Source organism: Eleutherodactylus coqui, chromosome 1, assembly GCF_035609145.1.
Source record: "Eleutherodactylus coqui strain aEleCoq1 chromosome 1, aEleCoq1.hap1, whole genome shotgun sequence".
NCBI lineage: Eukaryota > Metazoa > Chordata > Amphibia > Anura > Eleutherodactylidae > Eleutherodactylus > Eleutherodactylus coqui.
This window is the reverse complement of record NC_089837.1, coordinates 141,728,675-141,747,329: the sequence shown is the minus strand read 5'-3', so window position 1 is coordinate 141,747,329 and position 18,655 is coordinate 141,728,675.

The following is an 18,655-nucleotide window of genomic DNA, read 5'->3' as shown; positions in this document are numbered from 1 at the left end:
CAGGCAGGTAAGTCTTACTTCTAATGTGGGAAAACGTTTGAAGGGTTTCTAAGAGATGCTATTCTGTAGTACCTTAGGAAAAATAGCTGTATAACTCTGTATCAGCATGGGTTTTGGAGAGATTACTCCTGTCAAACCAACCTGATCAGCTTCTATGAGGAGGTAAGTTCTAAACCAAACTGGGGAGAGTCATTGGATCTTGTGTATCTGGACTTTTCCAAAGAATTTTATACTGTGCTGCATATACTGTGAGGGCTTAGTCAGACGGGCGTTTTTTCGCGAGATTTGTGCATGTGCATGCGTCCGGCGATTTTATAAAACCATTGCTTTGCAATGGTAGTGGACACATGAGCGTTTTTTATGCGCTCGTCCAATAAATTATAGAACAGAAATCGCAGATTGCACCTATCTGCAATCTGCGATTCCTGTTTTCTTCTCTATTTGCGCTCAATGGGGCCGGCGGCAGCAGCGCCGACCCCATTGAGAACATATAGTAGACAAATCATTCTCCTCTGCCACAGCTGTAACAGCTGTGGCAGAGAAGAATGATGTTTGCCCATTGAATTCAATGGAGCCGGCAATACAGCCCATTTGCCCATTGAATTCATGAATGGGTGTGAGTGAGAGCTGCCCCTGATTGGTCCCTGCGCTGAGCCAATCAGAGGCAGCACTCACTCACCAATTCATGAATTCATGAATGGGTGTGAGTGAGAGCTGCCTCTGATTGGTGAGGCTGTGACCAATCAGAAGCAGTTCATTCAGCAGGTGGGGATTTTAAATCCCCGGCTGCTGAATACTACAGAGAGCAGTTCAGGAGAACTGCCGGCCAGCCGCCCTGAACTCCGTCTGCCAGGACAAGGTGAGTATATATATATTTTTTTATTTTTACACATTTCTGGATGAATTGCAGGGAAGGGCTTATATAATTAAGCCCTTCCCGACAATTCATCGTGAGATCGCCTGCAGCGCATTGCTTTCAATGGAGCCGGCTGTATTGCCGGCTCCATTGAATTCAATGCGCTGGACAGCTCCGGCCCGTTTCTATTGAAACGTGGCTAGGAGCAGTTTTTTCGGGTGATTTTTCGGCCCCGGTCACGCGATTTGCGAATGCGCATCCGTCATGCGATCCGCAAATCGCGGCAAAAAACGCCCGTGTGACTAAGGCCTAAGGCCTCCTTCCCACGAACGGATTTCCGCCACGTAATTCGCGGCAAAAATCCGCTGCATTGCCCGCAGCTATTAGGTTCTATTGAACCTAATAGCTCAGGGCACACGGTGCGGAATTCCACCGCGGAATTCCGCACCGTGAAATCTCCCGTTTTCACCCGCGGCATGCTCTATTTGCTCTAATATTCCGCGGCGGAGCCCATCACGCTCTTGTGCAGCCGGCCTAAGTGTGTAAGTAGCTGGCTCAGTGATAGAAAGCAGTAGGTAGTTATAAATGGTATATACTCTGATTAAGTGACCGTTACTAGTGGGGGTCAGGGGTCTGTTTTGTGCCTGATTCTTGAATTGGTAGATGGATTGCATAGTAAAATATCAATATTTGCAGATGACACAAAACTATGTTAAGAAATTAACACGAGAGGATGCAAGGCAGTTGGAAGAGGATCTGGATAAGTCAGAGGCTTGGCCAGAAAAGTGGCAAATGAGGTTTAACACTGTTAAAAGTAAAGTTATGCACATGAGCAGGGGAAATACGTGACACCATTACACACCAAATGGGAAAACACTGGGAAACACTGACATAGAAAAGGATTTGGGGATTTTAGTTGCCTGTAAGCTTAACTGGAACATTGAAGACCAAGGCAAATAGGATCGTGGGGTGCATCAAAAGTGGTCTAGGGGCTCATGATGAGAACATTGTTCTTCCTCTTTACAAGTCACTGGTCAAACCACACATGAAATATTGTGTACAGTTTTGGGCACTGTTACTCAAGAAAGACATATCAGAGCTTGAGCGGGTACAAAGGCAGGCAACTAAAGTTATACATAGAATAGATGGACTACAATACCCAGAAAGGTTATCAAAATTGGAATTATTCATTTTAGAAAAAAGACGTCTAAGGGTTAACCTAACAACTATGTAAAAATACATCAAGGGACAATACAGAGATCTCTCCCATGATCTATTTATACCTAGAACTGTGACAATAACAAGGGGGCATCCTCTGCGTCTTGAGGAAAGAAGGTTTCTACACCGACTTAGAAGGGGATTCTTTAGTGTAAGATCAGTGAGACTATGGAACTCTCTGCCTGAGGATGTGGTGATGGCAAATTCGATAAAAGAGTTTAAAAGGGGCCTGGAAGCCTTTCTTGGGCAATACGGTATTACATGTTATAATCATTAATAACCTCAAAAGGATTGTTGATCCAGGAATTATTCCTATTGCCAGATTGGAGTCCGGAAGAATTCTTTCCCTTAAATGGGAAAAATTGGTTTCTACCTCATTGGGGTTTTTTGCCCTTCTTTGGATCAACATTGGCGGGTAATAGGCTGAACTGGATGGAAATATGTTTTTTTTTATCGGCCTTACATATTATGTTATTATGTTACTGAGAGAAGCTATTATTAGTGCTGTGATCATGTGTATTCTACCTCCAGATTGATAATAGAGGTATTAATGTTGAGTGTTTTCCTGTCTGTAATGAATATGAGAAAACTGCCTATAGTGTAAAAGTGGCCATACACAATTAAAGTAGGGTAATGGTTGAACAGTTGTGGGATAAACAATGGCCTGGTGTACAATCATTTAACAGATGCAGCCATGTAGGTTTTAAGGCCCTTTTACGCGCAACGATTATCGCTCACAATTCGTTCAAACGGCCGAAAATGAGTGATAATCAGTACATGTAAATGTAGGCAGTTGTGCACTATTTATTCAATTATCATTAGCCAAGGTTTTTAGGCTGGCATAAAATCCATCCTTTGACCACTGCAAATTCTTTCAATTTCAATGGAGTTTGTTCAGTATTTCCAGTGGTTTAGCCATGGTTTTGTTTTGCTTTGCATATTCAATTAGTGCAGTGTTTATTCAGCTGTGATAAGAACAATGGAATGTGCTGGCCAGATGTTTACTCAGCTGGGCGATGTGTTTATGCAATAACAATCACCTAAACACATGCCCAGTTTAGCAAACAACTGATAACACAGATTATTACAGCAATTTGTTATACAAAAATTTCGGCAGCTCATTTAAAGTTCGTTAAATTGTGTGGCAGTTTGAGTGATTATCTTTGCATGTAAATGGACCTTTAGTCTATAATAGTAATTACATTTGTTCAAACTGGCCATACATGTTTAATGACAAGAGGAGACCAATCTTTCTGGGAACATTCATTCAAAGAAAGTTCTTTCTAGGGTAGTGGGGACTAACCAAGCTCAAGCTCGGACATGTGTTGCTGAGCTCCGTGCATATACCTCCACTAGCACCTTCGGCTCACTTACAGTGGGCTGTGCGGCAACACCAGGCAAGATGGTTTCAGACACATGTCATGCATGGCCTCCTCACCTAGCTTCACAGGCAGTGAAAGTAGTTCTTCACACAGGGCCCCACAGTCCGCCTCTCCTGCTGAGGAGGAAATGGTAGAGGAGGTAGAGTTGACCTCAGAAACGACTCCCTGACAGAGCAGTTACAGGGGAAGCTGAGCTCCATTTAGGCCTCGGAGTTAGGCCTACAGACTACAGTACATGCCCTGCAATCCCCTTCCAGCAGCCCTGTTAAGCAGAGATATAGAAGGGAGGAAGGTTCTGCATTAGACTCTAATATTGTCTTACAAGGCAAAGATCCTTTGAAGGACTTACCTGCTTCAAATACGGCTGCTTCAGAGATGATTGTTGCTCAAAGGGACACACTGCAGCATAGCATGTCCTGCTTCACACCAAAGTAAACTCTGCCGTAGGAGAGCTGGGAAGCAGAGTAGATCATGTTGAATTTAAAATGGATGAAATGACCCAGGCCCATAATGATGTGGTAGATGCTCATTATTCACCGGAAGGGGAAATGGAAGCATTAAAATTGAAGGTGGCAGATACTGAGGACAGCAACAGGAGGAACAACATAAAATTCAGAGGCATTCTTAAAAATATGTCCACATCTGAACTAACGCATTATTCACAAAACCTTATAAAAACTGTTCTCCCAACCTACCAACCTATATATTTACTGAAAGATATGGCACACAGACACCCCAAACCCAAGGCAATATCTGAAAAACTCCCCAGAGATGTCATCGCCAGACTGCATTACTACTGTATTAAAGAAGCTTTGATGCAGTCTGCAAGAAAGTTACCAGATCTTCCAGAACCCGTTGGACAAGTACAACTCTTCACAGATCTTTCCCAAACCACAATCCAGCTGTGACGAAAATTCTCTGCCATCAAATCCACTTTTAGACAGCATACAACTGATTATAAATGGGGATTTCTGATTATGCTCCTGGTAAATGAAGATGGCAAAATTCACATCCAGCATGGAACAGAGGAAGGCCTGTTCCTCCTCAAGCAATGGATTATTTCCCTAGTTACTTCTACCGGGCCGAAAGGTCAGAAGACATCTCTACATCTCTTTCCAGAGCAGTCTACCAAATGACTCTCAAAATGCACCTCAAAGGTTCTTTCTTGTTTTTTTTACAAGTGGAGGTTGCACCTTTCTCAGGCAAACTTAAAACCTCTGATCTAGTAGTGAGTAATTGCTGCTCTTTATGTCCATGCCTAACTCAGGAAACAGTAGGGTACACACAGTTAACGTTACACTTTATGTTTTTATTATCATAAGCTCAAATAGCTTTTGTTCTTCACTAGTTTTATGAGTGCCATATTTCAAGATCACTCATAGCCTGAGTGCAAACTTATGTCGCTACCATACAGCCTGTTATCTTTGTCTGTAGCTTTGCATATATTGGTATATTGGTTACATTTACCTCATTGAATACCAATAGTCTGAATAGCCCTTACAAAAGAGCCTTGATATGGAAGGATACTTTGCCCTCGCAAACATACGTTCTTTGCCTTCAGGAGCTGCATTTTCCTTATAAAAGTCCCCTAAGTTCCACCATAAAAAAAAAAATCCAATTTTTTTTATGGCTAAAACTAAAAATAAAATAGCTGGGGTTCTAATTGCTAATAGAGATACTGTGACCTTCCAGACTCACGTGTGCCTCAGAGACGACAGAGGCAGATTTATTGTTCTAACTTGCAAGATCAATGAGGTGACTATGACTATTGCTAACTTATATGCTCTCAGGTCCTCACAGATTCAGCTCTTGAATAGAACAATAATAAAATTGGGAAGGTTCAGCAAGGCAAATTAATAATATGCGGGGACTTTAATATTATTCCAGACAAATCACACAACACCACAAACAAGCTGACATGCCACGCTTCAGTACTTTCACCCTAATTACACAAAGAGGAACTGCACGATTTCTTTAGATGCCTAAATGCCTCATCCATAGAATATATCTTTTATTCCCACACATATAGGATATTCACGAGAATAGATTTATTTCTCTACGACAACTGGTCACTTCAAAATGCGCAACGGGTGGAAATTGGAACTATAGCATGATTGAATCATGCTCCCATCCACCTTTCATTCAGGGCTCAGTCAGATGAGAAAGTTTTAAAAACATGTATAGGCGTGTTTTTAAAGTGAATCTATTAGAACTAGAGATGAGCGAGCACCAAAATGCTCGGGTGCTCGTTACTCGGGACGAACTTTTCGCGATGCTCGAGGGTTCGTTTCGAGTAACGAACCCCATTGAAGTCAATGGGCGACCCGAGCATTTTTGTATATCGCCGATGCTCGCTAAGGTTTTCATTTGTGAAAATCTGGGCAATTCAAGAAAGTGATGGGAACGACACAGCAACGGATAGGGCAGGCGAGGGGCTACATGTTGGGCTGTATCTCAAGTTCCCAGGTCCCACTATTAAGCCACAATAGCGGCAAGAGTGCCCCCCCCCCACTGTCAGCATAAAGATCGTTCTCCTCTGCCATAGCTGTAACAGCTGTGGCAGAGAAGAACGATGTTTGCCCATTGAATTCAATGGAGCCAGCAATACAGCAGGTTCCACTGAAAGCAATGGGCTGCCGGCGATCGCGGGATGAATTGTCGGGAAGGGCTTAAATATATAAGCCCTTCCCTGCAATTCATCCAGAAATGTGTTACAATAAAAATATATACCGGCGTATAAGGCGACGGGGCGTATAAGACGACCCCCCAACTGTCACCTTATACGCCGGGAATACAGCGGAGCAAAGAATTAAAATCATTATTCACTTCTCCTGGTGTTCTGCGGCGCTGCTGCAGGCTGTCGCTCCCTCCTGGTCCCCGGCAGAGCATTGCTTTCTGGACGCAGTGGTTGAAATCCCCGCCTCCAGAAACACACGTGCCTTCAGCCAATCACAGCCATTCAATGACATCATTGTCATTGGCTGTGATTGGCTGAAGGCACGTGTGTTTCTGGAGACAGGGATTTAAAGCCCTTCGTAGAGAAAGCAATGCTCTGCTGGGAACCAGGAGGGAGCGACAGCCTGCAGCAGCGCCGCAGAACACCAGGAGAAGTGAATAATGATTTTAATTCTTTGCTCCGCTGTATTCCCGGCGTATAAGGTGACAGTTGGGGGGTCGTCTTATACGCCCCGTCGCCTTATACGCCGGTATATATTTTTATTGTAACACATTTCTGGATGAATTGCAGGGAAGGGCTTATATATTTAAGCCCTTCCTGACAATTCATCCCACGATCGCCGGCAGCCCATTGCTTTCAGTGGAACCTGCTGTATTGCCGGCTCCATTGAATTCAATGGGCAAACATCGTTCTTCTCTGCCACAGCTGTTACAGCTGTGGCAGAGAAGAATGATTTGTCTTCTATATGTTCTGAATGGGGTCGGCGCTGCTGCCTCCGGCCCCATTGAGCGCATATAGAGAAGAAAACAGGAATCGCAGATCGCACATAGGTGCGATCTGCGATTTCTATGGCCTAAGAAGGACCGTTGGGGTTCTTGAAGCCTAAAATCACTCCTAACACTCTCCCTATAGCAGCTCCGGCATCAACAACACTTTCCCTGAACTATGTCAGAATGCATCTGTGGCGAGCCGCGGGAGGGGCAGATTTTAATACTCGGGTGACACCTAATCTTGCCAGCCACTCACTGCAGGGGGGTGGTATAGGGCTTGAACGTTGCAGGGGGAAGTTGTAATGCCTTCCCTGTCTTTCTATTGGCCAGAAAAGCGCGCAAATTTGTCAGGGAAGAAAATGAAAGTAACCCGAACACCGCGTGGTACTCGTTACGAGTAACGAGCATCTCGAACACCCTAATACTCGAACGAGTATCAAGCTCGGACGAGTATGCTCGCTCATCTCTAATTAGAACCAATGCTTTCCAATGAAAGCGGTCATATGTCCATTTTTACAAGCATTTAAAATTTGTTAGGGAAAAAATAGGATAGCGTTGTTGTGTGAATCAATGCAACTTTGACAGTAGAAAATCCTACTGTCAAAGCCCTTAAATAAACCCTAGATGCAGAAAAAAAATAAAAGCTATTAATACATCACCTAGAAGCGCTGTTGGGCTTTGGCTCGTTCCCCTCGGGTCCCCAGCATTCCTCTTCTTCATGTTCTTCTGGCCGGAAATTGAAAAATCCCCGCCGTGTGGAAGCGCTGCCTCTGATTGGCTGAGCGCTTTGACCAATCACAGCCATTCTAGGTGATGTTTTTTTCTTCCAGCTAGAGCTTCTGGTTGGGGTAGGGCTTATATTTCAAGCCTTACACCCCTGAAAATACCTGTAGGGATTACTTTCATCCGATTGTTTTCAATGGGGTCGCAGCAGCAGGGGATTCCTTCATCCCCACGGGGAGTCCCTGCATCACTCAACAATGTTACAGTGCTGTTACAGTGTTCTGTGATAGGCGGACTCCCTGCGGGGATGAAAGAATGCCCTGCCACGGACGTGGCAGAGGAGCTTGATTTTCTTCCTATGTTTTCAGTGGGGCCAGCGCTGCTGCTGCCGGCCCCATTGGCAACAAGGTGAAGCCCCTGGATGTGACAACATCCAGAGGTTTCACATCCAAGGAATCCCCTGCTGCAGCTAACACAGCTGCAGCACGGAAGAGCAATTCTCTCCAATTCCCTTCAATGGGGCCACACTATATGTGCGAATTTTACAATTGTGTGACCTCACAACAAGTGTAAATAAAATACGCGTCTGAAGCTTCGTTCACACGTTTTTTATAAATGCGCTTTGGTTTCACGGATCTATACATCTGTGAAAAATATGCTTGTATGACTAAGCCCTTAATGTAGGCTCTTATATTAATACTGCAACATCCTGGAGGAATAATATTTACTTAATGAACAGACCAGAATTTAAAAAGTGAATAGAAACTGAATTGAAAAATTATTTTCAGACCAATTAAACTCCAGGGATCTCTATTTTTACCCTCTGACATACCCACAAGGCCTACACAAGAGCCATAATGATTCAACTGGGTTCCCAATATAAAAAAAAAGGCAAAAAGATATAATGCTTGCAATTTCGCTCCAATCTTATGGTAGCGCACGACAGAGCGCAAAGACATTTAAATATGGCCTATGATATGTCCTATAATTAGCAAACTGATGGTCCAAAGGTTCAAGCAAGCTTGCACAAATTATATGGTCACATGTCAAGACACATGAACTAACCCACCCTTGGGACATTGCAGATGCTTTTAACTAATTCTATGCAGGATTGTATGCTCTCAAAGGGGACCCTTCCATCAGTCAACTCCTCGAAAACATGTTTCACAATATTCAGATCCACAAAGTTTCAAAATCCAATCTAGGCCAGCTCAACAAGCCAATCATTTTAGATGAAGTCCAAACTTCAATTAGAAAGCTGAAATTGAGTAAAGCACCAGGTCCTGCTGGGTTCTCGAATGAATATTAACCGCTGTTTGGCACATACTCTCACCTACACAGTAAGTGGCTCAGTCCAGCAGCCTTGCATCAGAGATGTTGCAGGCCACAATAGTAACTATACCCAAACCAACCCATATTTCTTTTGAACTGCAGCACTAAAATGTATGTGAAAATCCTAGCGCTTCGTTTGGTGAGCATATTACCAGATGTAATGCCTTCAGACCAAATGGGTTTTGTTAAGAGGAGGCAAGCATCTGATGGTACCGGAAGAATAATGAATTTGATGGCTTCTGCAGAGAGAAATAGGATGCCTTCCCTGTTTCTTACTTTGGACGTAGAGAAGAACTTCGATTGTATAAACTGCGGTTTTGCATTCTCAGTTTTGAAAAAATTTGACTTTCAGAGAGCCATTACAAAGGTTATACAAGCATTATATACCTCCTCTTCAACTCGTGTTCTGGCAAATGGCATTTTTTGAGTCTTTTGGGATTAGTAATGGTACCAGACAGGGCTGCCCCCTCTCCCCTCTACTGTTTGTAATTATCCTAAAACCTTTGGTTGAAATTGTAAGATCCCATCACAATATTCAGGGTCAGGGGCGTAACTATAGAGGATGCAGGGGATGCGGTTGCCTTGGGGGGCTCATAAGGCCTCTCTTCTCCATATAGGGAGCCCAGTACTATGAATAAAACATTATAGTTTGGGGGCCCGTTCCAGGTTTTGCATTGGGGCCCAGGAGCTTCAAGTTACGCCTCTGTCCAGGGTATTCATATTGGTCTAAAACAGTGGTGCGAACCTTTGGCATGCATGCCAGAGGCTGCACGCAGAGCCTTCCCTGCTTGCACGCATGCCGGCAGCTGCTCACCACGGTAGTGAATACTGGCAGGGGAGCCGCAGCACTCCTGCCGGTATTCACCCAGCAGCGCTGTTAGTAGCGGGGATCCCAGGCGCAAACTGTGATGTCAGTATGCAGCCGGGATCCTTCTCTCCCTTTCCTGACATCTTTTCTTTGGTTCTTGGGTGCTGTGGGGTGTCACTATTACCTCAGCGTCCACTGTGGTGTGTCACTATTACCACTGGGACAGCTGTGGGGTGTCACTATTACTGCTGGGGCTGCTCTGGGGGTCACTATCACTGCAGGGATATGTTTACACGTGGCAGAAATGGCGCAGAATCTCCATGGCAAATTCTGCAGGATTTCCGCATCCAAGAAGCAGTCAAAATCTGCCTCCTGTCTGTTTTGAAACATCCATGTCCTTTTTATAACAACGGAGGTAAAATCATACATCGTGAGAAGCCCCGCCCCCTGACGTGTTGGCATTTTGTGATAAATAAGTGGGTTTTGGGTTGCAGTTTCGGCACTCAGTTTTTAAAAGGTTCGCTATCACTTGTCTAAGAGTACACTGCTATGACAACCTCCCTGTCATCTCTGAGAGGAGTAGCTAACATTTTGAAACAATTTGGGGAATTATCCTACTATAAAGTTAATCCAAGTAAATCCTAGTTGCTGGGCAGCCATCCAAACTGAATCTGCATTCAAATGAGTGGAGAATGCCACCAGTAAACTTCCCACTAGTAAACTTGGTGGCTGTCAATCTTGCACCTCTCTTAGAAAATATCTGTCCCCAATTAAAAGGCCGAAGAGTGCTATACAAGATAATCATTTTACCTAAAATTCCATACTTTTTTCATACCCTAATTATCCTGATTAATAACTCCATAATATAACAACTTCAACAACAACTAAATGACTTTGTATTGCGGATGGTGAGGGGGTTACGGGGGGGGGGGGGGGGGCAGAATAGAGGCATCTAGCCTGCAGAAACATAAAGGGAAGTAGGTATGGGTGTTCCTAACCTCAGAGCTTATTATAATGCTATCACTTTGAACCATAGGGGCATCTGAAACTTTAACTTTTTTTTACTTTCCATTGACTTTACCGGTGATCGTATGACTGGGGGGGGGGGGGGGGATGGCCACGGCCCAGGATGTCGGCTACCTTCGGTAACTGACAGCATGGATCTGTCACGTCCAGAGCCTACAGGGTTTTAATCCCCAGAGGATGCATGTTTTTATTTCCTCAAGGGTTAAAGCCTAGCAGGCTAGGACGTAAAAACACTATGGGCTGGTCGCTAAAGAGTTAAGATGCTCTCTCAGATAATCTACCTGACCCAGCTATAGCTCTTTTCACCCTAGAAATTAAAAACCTCCCCCCAGAAACCAGAACATTATCATGCCATGTTTTTGCCGCAGCTTTACTTATGATACCAAGAAACTGGAGGTCTACTGCCTCTCCATTTATCAAACCCTTGATAGAAATGATATCTGAACACTGCCTTTATGAATGTATATTCCTAACCAAACTGGGTAGAATTTCCGCCTTTCATGCTTGGTGGGATCCAAATGTATCCAATTGTATCCAAATGGAATGTGGCTGTCTTGGAAATTCTCTTACTTAAAAATTTGAAAGTTTATTATTAGAGATGAGCGAGCGTACTCGCTAAGGCAAACTACTCGAGCGAGTAGTGCCTTATGCGAGTACCTGCCCACACGTCTCAAAAGATTCGGGTGCCGGCGGGGGGCGAGGAGCAGTGGGGGGGAGCGGGGAGGAACGGGGGGAGATCTCTCCCCCCCCCCCCCTGCTACCCCCTGCTCACTCCCGCAACTCACCACTCTCCCCCGTTGGCACCCGAATCTTTTGAGACGAGCGGGCAGGTACTCGCATACGGCACTACTCGCTCGAGTAGTTTGCCTTAGCGAGTACGCTCACTCATCACTATTTATTATCTGAAAAAAAATGCGCTCAAAGTTTATTCACTTTACTTCGTTAATCCTTTGTTCTTTTATTTGATGACATAGTCTAAATGTATATTTCAGCTAAAGCTCTGTTGATTACTGTCATTGTCAAGTATATTGTAAAATCTCAATAAATATTTATTGAGAATAAAAGAAATATCTTTCCATGGGATGAAAATTTCAAACAGAATTATCCATGACTAATCAGACATGTTTGGAGCTCTGTTCAAGCAAATCTGAACAGGTGACGAGGGAAGAAATTCAGCAATCATACATGCTGCCCCATGCACGTTAGATAATTGTCTGGCCCTGTTGTTAGACAACAGGCTTAGACGACTAAACATAAATGTGTATGGTAGCCTTTATTCTACAGTTTACAAAGGTAACTAAATATTACTTGGTGATGGCTAGTCATGCAGATAAATAATAATATAGCTAGTAATGAAACAACACAGGGCTCCAGAAGAAAGTAGATGCTTCTGTCTCTAGAGTCTAACTTGTTCGCCTGATGTCTAGTCAGTACAATTAAGGTCAAAAATTATATGAGAGCTAAATTCTATTTTAAATGGTCTACAGAGAATTACGGAGTTTTTCAAGTCATGGATAACTTGTCACTATTAGTTAACATTTAACTTCTGCACACTTCCTGGTGTGACTCATATTTTCAGATATTCTTGGAATCTACAGTATTTTGGATGGATTTTTAACATAAATCGAGGTCAGTAGGCAGATTTCTCTGCGTATTTCTATCAGATTATTTTGCATATTCTGTGTACTTTTGTACAGTATGTAATTTATGGGTGTTACATCCATATATTATATGTATATACAGGTTGTGCCCAAACTAGATGCATACATGCACACACAATATTAACATGGGCAACATAAATATATAATAAGATAACACCAAAAGGGAAAACAAGGAGTTAAACCCTAAACCTTATAATATGAGAAGGCCATACTTTTGACAGGAACCTGGGACAACCTTGATTTTCCCTAGATAGTCACAGGAAATAGTGGCAAAAGTAAAATGACACTCAAAATATTTACAACCACTTGTGCAGGAAAAAAAGATATACAAACATCCAAGATAAATAACTAGAACAAAAACAAACTTACCTTAAAGGGGTTGTCTCGCGGCAAACCTCAAAATTTTACCTTACCCCATTCCCCCTGTCACCCCCCTGGCATAAATTAGCAAATTAAAGCGGTTTTTAAACCGCTTGCTACTCACCGATCCGACGAAATAAGGACTCCCTAAGATGGCCGCCGATCCTTTCCCAGGGATGCACTGCGGTTTTCTCCCATGGTGCACCGCGGGTCTTCTCCCATGGTGCACCATGGGCTCTGTGCGTTCCATTGCCGATTCCAGCCTCCTGATTGGCTGGAATCGGCACACGTGATGGGGCGGAGCTACGTGATGACGCGTAGAAGGGGGCGGAGCCAGAACACCGCTCGTGCCTGGACCGAGCAGAAGGGGAGAAGACCGCACAGCGCAAGCGCGTCTAAAAAAGCAAGAAGACGGTGAAATTAGACGGAGCCATGGAGACGGGGACGCCAGCAATGGAGCAGGTAAGTGAATAACTTCTGTATGGCTCATATTTAATGCACGATGTATATTACAAAGTGCATTAATATGGCCATACAGAAGTGCTGAACCCCACTTGCTTTCGCGAGACAACCCCTTTAACTGAGACGCTGGTGTATCCCAGGAGCCACAGACAAGACCAGAAGTATAACCAACAATGTCAGTTCAAAACTGCTGGTTTAAATAACCAAACAATACTGACTGACTGGCTGGCAGCCAACTACATCAGCCAGTCAATTAACCACTTAATAGCAAGGAGCAGTTAACTTAGAGAAAATGAACACTGGTCGACATAGCGCATCATGTGGGCTGGGGCCAATGCTGTGATACCACCCCGGACCCACAACCATCCACCGTTGCAATGACTTGATGTAAAACTGTTGTAGCAGAATTTAAAAGGAGTGGAAAACTTTAAATCAACTTGCAAAGAAATATTACAGACCATATAAATAAACTGTTGACTCACAGGTGTAAAAATGTAAATGATCAGACTGGTGGGATCTCTGAAGATATCAATTTTAGACATTATCACCCTATTCTCAGCTATGCTGCCAGCTTAGGGCATATTCATGTGGCCAATATTGTCACAGGAGTTCTATCTGTGTTCAAGATGGACAGAACTCACGCGGAAAATGACCCATTCATTTGAATGGGTTCATTCCCATGAGTGATTTGTCTCTTAGATCAATAGTTTGAAAAATTGCTGCATATCCTATTTTCGTGTGAGTTTTGCACAAGAACAGGACTAGAGATGAGCGAGCATACTCGGAAAAGCACTACTCGCTCGAGTAATTTGCTTTATCCGAGTATCGCTGTGCTCGTCCCTGAAGATTCGGGTGCCGCTGCGGCTGACAGGTGAGTCGCAGCGGGGAGCAGGGGAGAGCGGGCGGGAGAGAGGGAGTGAAAGATCTTACCTCCGTTCCTCCCCGCTCTCTCCTGCAGCTCCCCGCTCCGTGCCGGCACCCGAATCTTCAGGGACGAGCACAGCGATACTCGGATAAAGCAAATTACTCGAGCCAGTAGTGCTTTTCCGAGTACGCTCGCTCATCTCTAAACAGGACATGTAATGTGCAATGTTCTGCACATTGTACAGTACATGGACGGGGTCCATATGTTGTTTGATGCAAGTTGCTCCTAAGAAACTCGGGTGCAATATGCTCTTGGCTGTGTGAATATGGCCTTACCAATAAAAAAATTCTGATCAGACACTAGAACTCATTTTATACCTATTTTATTGGACATTGGCCAAGGTAGATACCAAAATATTCCGTTAACTGAGCCACCATAACCAGGGTATACATACTTCTCATACCAGTCAGTCAAAATAAGTGTCCAAATACAATAAGTATGCAAATACACTATGCAATGAATATTATATATCTTTAAGAGAAACTTGTAGAAATTTGGAAATCATATTTTTATTATCAGAAACAGATGGATAATGCATGTGGGTGAAGACTTATATAAAGGATATTATAAGAAAGTTAATTGTTACTTTTTATGCTTTTTTGTGTGTCTCCCAGCTGTCCTGGTTTTGGATTCTATTCCATTCTTCTTCCCGGGAGAAATAAGTAAAAATGTTTTGTTGTTTTTTTGCAAGAAAATTCAGCTACTTGTAGAACATTCTCATATTTCTAGTTGATTACGTAAGTCAGTCTGCTGCTTTCTGTCATAGTCATATCCTCAATAAACACATACATGCATGTCATATAATTGCACTATAGTAAACATGCATCAATGGGTTGAGAAGATTGTAAAGCTCATGTAGGTTATGATACTTAAGGTCCTTTTACATGAAGAAATTAATCTTTGGAATGAGCAAACGAGCAAACGACATCTGAGACGTTTGCTTTTAATTAGAGATGAGCGAACGTACTCGTCCGAGCTTGATGCTCGGGCGAATATTAGCGTGTTCGGGATGCTCGTTACTCGTAACGAGTACCACGCGATGTTCCGGTTACTTTCAGTTTCCTCTCTGAGACGTTAGCGCGCTTTTCTGGCCAATTGAAAGACAGGGAAGGCATTACAACTTCCCCCTGTGACGTTCAAGCCCTATACCACCCCCCTGCTGTGAGTGGCTGGGGAGATCAGATGTCACCCGAGTATAAAAGTCGGCCCCTCCCGCGGCTCGCCTCAGATGCCTTGTGACTGAGTTAGCTGAGGGAAAGTGCTGCTGCTGGTGCTGCTGTAGGGAGAGTGTTAGGAGTGAGTGTAGGCTTCAAGAACCCCAACGGTCCTTCTCAGGGCCACATCTATCCGTGTGCAGTACTGTGGAGGGTGCTGTTAGCAGTGTTGCACATTTTTTTTTTTTTCAAAATCGGCTGTCTGCAGAGCATTGCGCCTTGCAGTAATAGTCCAGGGACAGAAGTGGTGGTTAGGCAGGGAGAGTGTTAGGAGTGAGTGTAGGCTTCAAGAACCCCAACGGTCCTTCTTAGTGCCACATTTAACCGTGTGCAGTACTGTGCAGGCTGCTGTTAGCAGTGTTGCATATAATTTTTTTTCAAAATCGGCTGTGCAGAGCATTGCGCCCTGCAGTAATACTACAGGGAGAGAATTGTGTAGGCAGGGCCAGAAGACATATATTATTGATTGAATATAGTCAGTGGGCCTTTTCTTTTTAAAAAAAGGGAAAAATTCTATGTGCCCTGCCTCTGTCAGTCCTCAGCATTCTGTGTACGTGTGTGGTGGGTGGAGATAGTAAAAAATTCATACGCAGCCAGCTACGTTTTACAGCAGGCTTGCGCCAATTTATTTCCTGCCTTCCTGGGAAAAATCACCGCTCTGCTGCACTTCATATAACTGCATTTCTGTGGAACAGATTTCTTATCTGATTGAATATAGTCAGTGGGCCTTTTCTTTTTAAAAAAAGGGAAAAATTCTATGTGCCCTGCCTCTGTCAGTCCTCAGCGTTCTGTGTACGTGTGTGGTGGGTGGAGATAGTAAAAAATTCATACGCAGCCAGCTACGTTTAACCCCTTAAGGACCAGGTTGTTTTGTACCTTAAGGACCAGACACTTTTTAGGGATTTTACCCATGTGGCGATTTTACTGCTCCATTTTTTTTCCTTTAGCTACCAAAATTATTTTTGCTGCGTTTTTTTTCCCGTGACATATTGGACTATTTTTTTAATATCTTTTTCACTGACTTTTTTTTTCCGTTTTTTAGTTTTATTGGGGGTAAAATGCTAAAAAAAATGATTTTTTTAACATTTATAGTTTTTTTTTTAATTATTTTTATATTTACACTAAAATAAAGTAAGGAAATGGGTTCCTCTATTTATTTCGGACGTTTTGATATATAGTATGTATGGTTTTGGTTTACAGGGCGCATACGGCGACGGTTTTTGTTGGCGTCTGCTTTGTGTTATTCTCTTTCTTTTGTATGTATTGTTGTTTTATTCTGTTATTTTGTTTTACTGATGTATGTAATTGTGTTTTTTACTATCTGTGTCCCCCATGACGTCATATAAGACCTCTGGGGGACACTCACTTTTTTTTTTTTTTTAACTTTATTTGACATTTTCCCACTGTAGCTGGGCAGTCCATAGGACCCTCAGTTACAGGGGAAAGCAACCCCTGTGGTGACATTAGTCACCTGCAGAGCTGCCAGGGTCTAAGTCTGACCCTCCAGCTCTGCAGTAGCAGGGAATCCCGGGAGGTCACATGACCCCCCGAGGCTCCCGTAGTGAAAGAACTTCTTACTTTCACTTTGCCCCGACAGTGCTCATTGAGCACTGTACATCGGGGAAGCAGAAGGCAGGAAGGGTTAAAAACCCCTCCTGCCTTCTGCTCCAGGGTATCAGCTGTCACTAACAGCTGATAACCCGTTCCTGCCTCTGACTGATTGCAGAGGCAGGAGACTTAGAGCACCGCCGTATTTTTACGATCGGTGGTCCTCAAAGCCCAGCACCAGCCGCCGTATATATACAGTGGCTGGTCCTTAATGGGTTAACAGCAGGCTTGCGCCAATTTATTTCCTGCCTTCCTGGGAAAAATCACCGCTCTGCTGCACTTCATATAACTGCATTTCTGTGGAACAGATTTCTTATCTGATTGAATATAGTCAGTGGGCCTTTTCTTTTTAAAAAAAGGGAAAAATTCTATGTGCCCTGCCTCTGTCAGTCCTCAGCGTTCTGTGTACGTGTGTGGTGGGTGGAGATAGTAAAAAATTCATACGCAGCCAGCTACGTTTAACAGCAGGCTAGCGCCAATTTATTTCCTGCCTGGGAAATCAAATCACTGGTAATACACCATGCTGAGGGGTAGGGGTAGGCCTATAGGACGTGGACGCGGGCGAGGACGCGGAGGCCCAAGTCAGGGTGTGGGCACAGGCCGAGCCAGTGCGGTGGCCAGGGGTAGAGGCAGGGCCAGACCGAATAATCCATCAACTGTTTCCCAAAGCGCCCCCTCGCGCCATGCCACCCTGCACAAGTCAAGGTGCTCTACGGTGTGGCAGTTTTTCACAGAGACGCCTGACGACCGACGAACAGTGGTGTGCAACCTTTGTCGCGCCAAGATCAGCTGGGGAGGCACCACCAACAGCATGCGCAGGCATATGATGGCCAAGCACCCCACAAGGTGGGACGATGCCCGTTCACCGCCTCCGGTTTGCACCACTGCCTCTCCCCCTGTGCCCCAACCTGCCACTGAGATCCAACCCCCCTCTGAGGACACAGGCACTACCGTCTCCTGGCCTGCACCCACACCCTCACCTCCGCTGTCCTCGGCCCCATCCAGCAATGTCTCTCAGCGTAGCGTCCAGACGTCGCTAGCGCCACAGTTTGAGCGCAAGCGCAAGTACGACGCCACGCACACGCACGCTCAAGCGTTAAACGTGCACATTGCAAAATTGATCAGCCTAGAGATGCTGCCGTATAGGGTTGTGGAAACGGAGGCTTTCAAAAGCATGATGGCGGTGGCGGCCCCGCGCTACTCGGTTCCCAGTCGACACTACTTTTCCCGATGTGCCGTCCCAGGCCTGCACGACCACGTCTCCCGCAACATTGTACGCGCCCTCACCAACGTGGTTACTGCCAAGGTCCACTTAACAACAGACACGTGGACAAGCACAGGCGGGCAGGGCCACTATATCTCCCTGACGGCACATTGGGTGAATTTAGTGGAGGCTGGGACAGAGTCAGAGCCTGGGACCGCTCACATCCTACCCACCCCCCGAATTGCGTGCCCCAGCTCGGTGGTGGTATCTGCGGGGGTGTATGCTTCCTCCACTAAACCACCCTCCTCCTCTTCCTACGCAACCTCTGTCTCGCAATCAAGATGTGTCAGCAGCAGCACGTCGCCAGCAGTCGGTGTCACGTTGCGTGGCAGCACAGCGGTGGGCAAGCGTCAGCAGGCCGTGCTGAAA